Source organism: Chanos chanos, chromosome 7 (assembly GCF_902362185.1).
Source record: "Chanos chanos chromosome 7, fChaCha1.1, whole genome shotgun sequence".
In the NCBI taxonomy this organism is placed as follows: domain Eukaryota; kingdom Metazoa; phylum Chordata; class Actinopteri; order Gonorynchiformes; family Chanidae; genus Chanos; species Chanos chanos.
In genome coordinates, this window is record NC_044501.1 from 11,566,050 (window position 1) to 11,575,290 (window position 9,241).

Consider the following 9,241-nt stretch of genomic DNA (forward strand, 5'->3'; position numbering starts at 1 on the left):
CTTGTAACTTGTCCCCCTTTAAAGTGAATAAGTCCTCAATTTCTCACTCAAATATGACAATTAAAGTGCTCGACAAAACTCCGTGCTGTGTGATTTGCCGTAGGATGTGTGGGCATAGAGCTTTTTTTAACTGTGCATGTGAGTGCAGAGCGGGTTTTAAAGAGGTCACGCCCTCTAGTGCTATAAAGTCTGATGGGACGTAATCACGCAGAAAGGTAATTGAAAATCTTTACTTTTTTTCCAGAAAGCGACCAGCAGATGACGCCAAATGTCCATCTTATTTTTGAACAAGCCGCACCATATATCATACAACGCGACCATATGGATATTCCCAGTAGGTGTTTTGTTATTTTTTAACAGGGGGGATGGTCAAATGGCCAACAAGGGGGGTGGCCCAGAGGTCACTGACACTACTCTACAGAGTATATAGGGGGATGGCAGGTTAACAAGGGCGATGCATTTTCGTCATTTTGCTAATAAGGGGGATGCCCCCCCACCCCCACCCCCCCTACAAATCGCCTGCTGGACATTCCTACTATGAACAAGTATTGCAAGTTGATTAGTGTGGATCGTTTGTATATTTTTCACAATGCATATTTTTCACATCATATATATTTTTTTTTTATTTTGCTCTGTTTTGTCTTATTTTTTTAATTTACTGGTCGGTGTTGTGCTGTCCAACGTAAAGAAGATTGATGTATAACTGATATTAATAACTGACAAGTTCTGTTCTGATTAAAAATTTAAGTTTATCCTCCCAAGTGCAGCATCCATTGTTGGGCTGACTCTAATATGGTTCTTGTAGACCTGCTTGTGAAACAGACAACTTGTCATGACTTTGATACATGTTTGCTGACAAGGCCTATCATTCAAACACTGAGAGTTTCTCTCAGCAGCTGAAGTTTGAACAGGAAACGCTTCACCCATCGACAGGAAGTGCTCTAACCAAAGCTTGAGCGGTGTGCAAGACTGTCTGCCCACTGGTTTCCTGTGTGACTAGTCTGCCGTCTGATAATTACCCCACACCCAGCCCTCTCTGTTCGAACAGTCCACACAACCTCAGCCTCACGCAGCATGGAACACCATTACAGCTCTGAGTCTACACTGCAGCACTTCTAAAACTGTCACACTGTGTCAGTGACCTTAATCAGAGAGGCACCTAGGTCTGAGTGTGTGTGAAACCGTTCAAAAATACTTTATCAGGGCAGGAAACGGTATATATTCTTAGCTAATTCTATGTTGCCTGCTGTTCCAAGCAAACTCTGTAACGCTGAGAGAACACAAAAGGTTTTTGATCATGGGAAAGGCAGTGTATTAGAATGCAGTCAACTTCCTGTTTCTTGTTCGTTTTTTTTTTGTATGTGTGTGCGTTTTTTTTTGTTGTTGTTGTTTTTTGTGGGGGGTTTTTTTTTTTTTTTTTGTAATACTGCATGTTTTTCATGAAGGTTTTTGTGTCTTATTTCCGGATCACCACACTGGGGTTTTCTCCCCCAGATACTCTCTGATCTGCCAACACTTTGCAAGCTGACACTAGAAAGGGTTGGGTTTTAATACTGATTACCAAAGCATGTGGATTGCCCCTTGAGTTTAAAATGAGAGTCAAAGTCAACAATTATGGTGGAAAATTCATGTCTGTAAGGTGAGTGGGGTTCTCAGGTCTGGCGGAGGTTATTTTTTCTTTTTCTTTCTTTCTTTCTTTCTTTCTTTAATTTTTTTTTTTTTTTGGTAGTTAATGTGACATATATGGTATATTTCCTCAACAAAGCTAGCTAACATTTTCAATGATGCAGAACAGAGTTCCATCATTTTATACTGAGAGAGGGAAAGGGGGAAAAAAAAAAAAGATTCATGAGTCGAATGCTCAGAGTGTGTCTGAGGCTGGCTGTACCCCATGAGGGTGATGTGAATTTGGAAAAAGTTTTTTTAAAAGTTTTTTTAACTTTTTATTCTTTGGAGTGGGTTTAGTTTGGAGGGGGGGGGGTGGGGTGGGGGGGGGGGTAACAACACTTGTTTGGAAGTTAGTAAAAAAAAAAAAAAAATAAAGGCAAAATGAACAAGTGAATAAGAAGTGAAGGCTTAATCGTGAGCGATTCCATGGACTTGCGTCAGAGACACGGAGTCCGTAAACAATGAAGTCTGAGATCATTGCCAACAAAATAAACATCCAACCAGAAGAATCAGCCAGCAGTGTACTATAACACAGGCCTGAAGAGAAACAGTCTCTGGGTTCACCTCAGAGAACAGGTCAACTGTGCCATACGCAATCAACTTGCGAGATTCCATAATTACACAATACCATTTCACACAAAACAAAACAGACATGTTTTGTAACATGTATATATTTATGTAATTGTTTCTCATGTTTCTTTTTGATTTGTGACTGTTGCCATAGATGTGGGTTTCGGGGCCGTCTGGTGAAGAGGTGCATATGGAGTTGCTATAGGCATCCTCACACACTGACTGGTGGCCTGTGTCACCTAGGGCAGACCAGCTGTTGTGTGTGTGGTACAGTCCAGTGCTCAGAACAGTGTGGCTTTGTACAGACCTGGCACTGCTGAGAGAAAGAGTGAGAGAGAGAGAGAGAGAGAGAGAGAGAGAGCAGTGGGAGGGCTTTTTTTTTGGTGGGGGAGGGACCAGCTGTGTTTGTCCAGCCAAGGGCAAATTCCCCACGCCACCACTCCTCACACACACCCCCACACACACACACACACATGCACACACACACACACACATACATGTATACACACACACATGCACACAGAAACACGCAAACACACAAACAAATACACTGTCCGCATCACCCGTCTTGAATCTACTCCCTTACCATTCAACACTTTGCAAATCATCGAATATTTGATGACATGCATAAAACTTTTTATTCAGCACGAACAAGCCATTGAATTCTTGCATTGCTTGTAATACTTACAGGCTACGCCTCTTGGTCTGTCTGTTGAAAATGAACAATGTGCAATGTGCGTATGAACGAAGGAGTTTCCAGTCATTTTCACAGTCCCACATCACACAATAGAAAGAGAAATGCAGCATGCGTTGAATGTTACATAGTCAGACAGGAGTGCAAGGATAGATCATCGGGAGTGGGTGGTCAGACTAAGAAAACTGCCCATGCAGTTCAACAGCTCATGCCCCCGGAAGAGTGAGAGACTGGTTGCCATAGCGATTGCCGATTCCGGGGGCTGAGGGGCGAGAGTTCCGTAGCTCTGGCAACCTGAGCTGTCAGGAGCAGGATCGTTCAGATACGCGATGACATTGAAAAACTCTAGCACTCCCACGTACGTGCCTATATCTTCGTTCTGTAAGACAGACAAGATTTCACAAGATGAGCAATAGTTCTGGTATTAAAAGAAAATCATTTTAAAAAAGCATTCAAGTGCCTTTCCCATTACGGTCTGTCTGTTCTTACTCATTTAAGATTTCGTTAGTGAAGTAGTGATTTAGAAGTGGATCAGCAGGTCTGTAATATGGAGCTTAAGCGATGGTTGTAAGTGTAAAGGAACAGTACTGAGCAGAAGATAAAACAAGAAGGTAGGAGTTTTGCAAAAGAGAAGACAAGTTGAAGAGCATTAATGGAGCAGTGGTCATGCAGGGGAGAGCCAGTGGTGCAGTGGCACTGAGTAGGCAGTATGGCAGTGAAATAATGGGGGCAGTAATGTAATGATACTGGTGCAGGAGTTAGGCAGCACTGTGGTGATGAAACAGGACAGTCTGGTCATGCTGAGACATTTGTGAGACTGAAAGGCAGTGTAAAGGCAGTAAGACCCACAGTGAGGTAATAATGAACGTGATGAGATAGTTCTGTACATATGGGACAGTCGAGAAGCAGTAGTGGTAAAGAGATGAAGCAATAGTGTAACAGCAATGAAGAACTGCTGTGGAACAATGCTCCAAAAGAAAAAAAAAAAGAAGTACCTAATTATTCGGCACGTTACCACAAGTTTGCTCAATTGTCTAGAAAAAAATGGGAAGACTAAAAAAAAATAAATAAATTTCTGTTCCCACAACACGTATTTCATGTTGGACCAAAAGTCAAGTGAAAGATTCATGAAGTTAATGTTTCTGTATTTGCCTTTCTGAGTAAACCGAAGTTGAACAGACTTGAAATCTCAAATTAAGGTTGTGGGGTGAGTCAGTCTAGCACGAACTTCCTCTGACACACGTGATCGAGCTACCACGGGTTTTTCACACCGTGAGCTGTGAGCTGTGCAGTACCATCGAGATACAGCTGACCACCGAAATAAAGGAAACGCCAGCCGACAGGACGGCTTCCGTCTGCCTTATACAATTCTGTCCAAGATGCCACTTCAGAATCTTTAAATCAGTGTTAGGCTAGGCCATGCTCTGGTGGCTGTAACTATTATATATGGTTAACCTTTAAAGCTAATTGTGCTATTGATTTTTCATATTCTTTGGATGAAAGACGACATCATTCTAGAAGTCACCAAAAAATGTTTTGCCACAGAACAAAGGTGATCGCCCAGAATGGCTTTGTATTTACTGGCATTTACCTTTCTTTGTGAAGGGAACGAGTGAACCTAAACCACGCCAGGAAAAAATGCACCACACTGTAACGCAGCTGCCTGTTTCTCCTTTCACCGTGGGAAACAGGCAATCAAGCCTACTGGTTTCTCTTGGCTGTAAGTTTGCTCATCTGCACGTTGAGAACAAGATGAAGGATGACTCATCTGACCATTCAGCGTCTTCCCATTGCTTGGTAGGCTGCTGCTGCTTGTGTACTTTGAAGCTTTGTATTTGCAAAAAAGATTGAACACACAACAGAGGCAGGCGGCCTGTGAGGTGACAGTCGTGTCGCAGTGGGAGAAGCAAAAAAGTGAGACAGTAACAGAGTGACAGAGGAGTAATAACGGAGTCCTAGAGCGGTGAGGTAAGGATAGTGTGGCAGTGATAGGGTCCTGAGGTAACGTGAAAGTCACAGGGGAGTGGTACAAAAGTGAGACAGTAAACGATTGATGAAGGAGTAATAAAGGAGTTCTACAGCACTGAGGTAGGGATAGTGTGTGATGAAGGAGTAATAGAGGAGTTCTACAGCACTGAGGTAGGGATAGTGTGTGATGAAGGAGTAATAGAGGAGTTCTACAGCACTGAGGTAGGGATAGTGTGTGATAAAGGAGTAACAGAGGAGTTCTACAGCACTGAGGTAGGGATAGTGTGTGATGAAGGAGTAACAGAGGAGTTCTACAGCACTGAGGCAGGGATAGTGTGGCAGTGATAGAGTCCTATGGTAATGAGAGAGTGACAAGGGAGTAGTACAAAAGCAAGGCAATAACAAAGTCCCGAGATAAGGAGGGAGTAATGAAGGAGTAGTACAAAAGTGAAGCAGTAAAAGAGTGATGAGGGAGAAATGGAGCGCTACATCAGCGAGACAAGCGTAATGAGGCAGTAACAGAGTCCTCAGGTGATGAAGGTGTAGTAGAACAGTAAGGCAGTAACAGAGTTCTGAAGGAGTAATGAAGGAGTGGTGGAGCAGTGAGGCAGTAACAGAGTGATGAAGGAGTAATGAGGGAGTGGTGGAGCAGTGAGGCAGTAACAGAGTTCTGAAGGAGTAATGAAGGAGTGGTGGAGCAGTGAGGCAGTAACAGAGTGCTGAAGGAGTAATGAAGGAGTGGTGGAGCAGTGAGGCAGTAACAGAGCAAGAATGGCGTAATGAAGGAGTGGTGGAGTAATGAAGCAGTAACAGAGTGATGAAGGAGTAATGAAGGAGTGATGGAGCAGTGAGGCAGTAACAGAGTGCTGAAGGAGTAATGAAGGAGTGGTGAAGCAGTGAGGCAGTAACAGAGTGCTGAAGGAGTAATGAAGGAGTGGTGGAGCAGTGAGGCAGTAACAGAGTGATGAAGGAGTAATGAAGGAGTGGTGGATCAGTGAGGCAGTAACAGAGCAAGAATGGAGTAATGAAGGAGTGGTGAAGCAGTGAGGCAGTAACAGAGCAAGAATGGAGTAATGAAGGAGTGGTGGAGCAGTGAGGCAGTAACAGAGTTCTGAAGGAGTAATGAAGGAGTGGTGGAGCAGTGAGGCAGTAACAGAGTGCTGAAGGAGTAATGAAGGAGTGGTGGAGCAGTGAGGCAGTAAAAGAGCAATAAAGGAGTGATGAAGGAGTGGTGGAGCAGTGAGGCAGTAACAGAGCAAGAATGGAGTAATGAAGGAGTGGTGGAGCAGTGAGGCAGTAACAGGATGATGAAGGAGTAATGAAGGAGTGGTGGAGCAGTGAGGCAGTAACAGAGTGATGAAGGAGTGGTGGACCAGTGAGGCAGTAACAGAGCAAGAATGGAGTAATGAAGGAGTGGTGGACCAGTGAGGCAGTAACAGAGCAAGAATGGAGTAATGAAGGAGTGGTGGAGCAGTGAGGCAGTAACAGAGTGATGAAGGAGTAATGAAGGAGTGGTGGAGCAGTGAGGCAGTAACAGAGTGATGAAGGAGTAATGAAGGAGTGATGGAGCAGTGAGGCAGTAACAGAGTGATGAAGGAGTAATGAAGGAGTGATGGAGCAGTGAGGCAGTAACAGAGCGATGAAGGAGTAATGAAGGAGTGGTGGAGCAGTGAGGCAGTAACAGAGTGATGAAGGAGTAATGAAGGAGTGATGGAGCAGTGAGGCAGTAACAGAGTGATGAAGGAGTAATGAGGGAGTGGTGGAGCAGTGAGGCAGTAACAGGATGATGAAGGAGTAATGAAGGAGTGGTGGAGCAGTGAGGCAGTAACAGGATGATGAAGGAGTAATGAAGGAGTGGTGGAGCAGTGAGGCAGTAACAGAGTGATGAAGGAGTAATGAAGGAGTGATGGAGCAGTGAGGCAGTAACAGAGTGATGAAGGAGTAATGAGGGAGTGGTGGAGCAGTGAGGCAGTAACAGGATGATGAAGGAGTAATGAAGGAGTGGTGGAGCAGTGAGGCAGTAACAGGATGATGAAGGAGTAATGAAGGAGTGGTGGAGCAGTGAGGCAGTAACAGAGCGATGAAGGAGTAATGAAGGAGTGGTGGAGCAGTGAGGCAGGAGCAGTGAGGCAGTAGTGCAGGCTTTCGGGGGTTCGGAGAGTTGATGAGTGTGGAGGAATGTTGAGGTTGGAGTGAGAGTGAGCTCATGTTCTCCTGCAGCCATTAAAAACACAGAAACACTCATTCTGAGTGGAGAAGTTCTGACAACAAAACCAAAAAATGAACTCGCCAAAACCTCTTTGCTCTTCCATTCCAAAAAACCCTCTCTCTCTCCCTTCTCATTTCACCCCCCCCCCCCACCCCATACCCTCCCACTACCACCCCCTCCCCATCACTCCTCAGTTTTATTTATTCTTCGCATCACGCAAGCCTTTTCTTTTGCCACTCTTTCCATCCCTCCTATCCTTCCTTTTCACAATTGGCTGCTCTAATTTTTATTCCCGTTTTTGTTTTTTGAGGGTTTTTTTTTTTTGAAATCCAACAGTACCCATCATTCTCAAAACACACAACACCAAACATCTTATCAGAGCATGTGTTACTTTTAATCTAAACATGTATCCTATGCACTGCATCCCTGTGATTTGAGGGAGATGGGCATTTCAACCTACAACCATCTGGATCCTGTACCGTGTGTGTTTTTTTTTCTTTTTTTTGTCAGTGTGGAGAGCTATTTTTACTGCTGTGTTAGGACAGAATATTTCAGTGAAGGATCTGTGTTCTCCGCTCTTAAATGTCACCACTAAAGTCATACATTTGCAAACAATTCATACCTGAGACAAGCTGTGATCAATGCAAGTTTCCACTTTCAGACTGGACTATGTTTAAGCTTACGCCGGTTCCAAATGTCTTCAGTCAGAACATAGTCGTTAAATGTGCTTCTTTTCTTCTGAATCATTACTTCTCTCTCTCTCTCTCTCTCTCTCTCTCTCTCTCTCTCTCTCTTTCTCTCTCTTTCTCTCTTTTTTCCACAGGCCAGTCAGCAGTCCCCCCCCACCCCTCCACTGCTCCTCCACTCCCCTCTCTGACTTCTCTCCACCACATGTTCTCATCGTCCGAGCATTCACTCGACCGCGGCGAAAAGCTGTCTCTCATTTTACCGCTGTGTTCAGGGCTGCGCTGGGGTCTGTGGGGGGGAAGGGGGTGGGGGTGGGGGGGGGGGGTCTAGAGAGGGAGGGAGAAGCAGACCCCAAACGACGTGGCAAGACTACCCGTAGACCAGTCAAACCATTAAAATCAGCGCGGCCGCATGCCCCGGGGCCAAACCCCAGAGAAAATGACAATGGCACGTTAATGCTTTTTCCATAAATGTTGTGTAACAAATGCGTCTCCTGTTTTTTTGAAAAGAATTTTCAAATTGACATTGGCAGAGTAGTATCAGTGGTTCTGTGGGGCAGGGGAGGGGGGCTAAGTGGAATTTTCTTACACCAACTATTTAATCTGTGACAGAGAAAGAGAGAGACAGAGAGAGAGAGAAGGGGGGGGGGGCGAAAACTAAGACAGTATGGGTCAGGGAAGTTGTACTGTTATTGATGGTAGAACACAACAGGAAAATGGAGGCTGTGGGAAAGCTGGCAAAAAGGAAATACTCCCTCCACACACACACACACACACACACACACACACTGACACACACACACACGCGCACACACACACACACACACACACACGCCACACACGCATGCACACACACACTCAGTGGCCCCACACCCCCTGCAGACTCTCCTTCTCTGTGTAGGGGGTGCTTGCTGGGGGCTGAATTTGGCAGGAAGACCACTATGCGTCAGCCAGGAGGGCTAGAGCAACAGAGAAAAATGTGTTATCGGAGAGCGGCTGAAAAACACAAGACCTTGGAAGAAAGAAAAAAAAAAAACAGAAGTCTGAATATAAAGACAATGCAACTCCACAGAGAGTAAAAAAGAAAAAGAGAGAGAAAAATATGTTGAGGTGATGGATGAATGGGTCTGTATTTTACGGAGACTTCTAGAATATTCTAGGTAAAAGTGTGTCAGTGCTTTTGTGCCCCTTGACAACTACATTGGGGGAGTATTTACTGGTTACAGGAAGGGAGTGGAGGTGATTCATGGTCATTATCAGGAGACATTCATGGAGAATCAGTTCTTTGTCTCGGTGAGATTTGCATGATTAATTGGGAAAAAGCTGCTCAGTCACGCAGATCCACAACACTTCAGGCAGTACAGGTGTTGACCAGGGACTTAATCCCCCACTGCGATTCAAACGTCTGTGTATACGCGCTTGTGTGTGTGTGTGTTTGGTAATGGT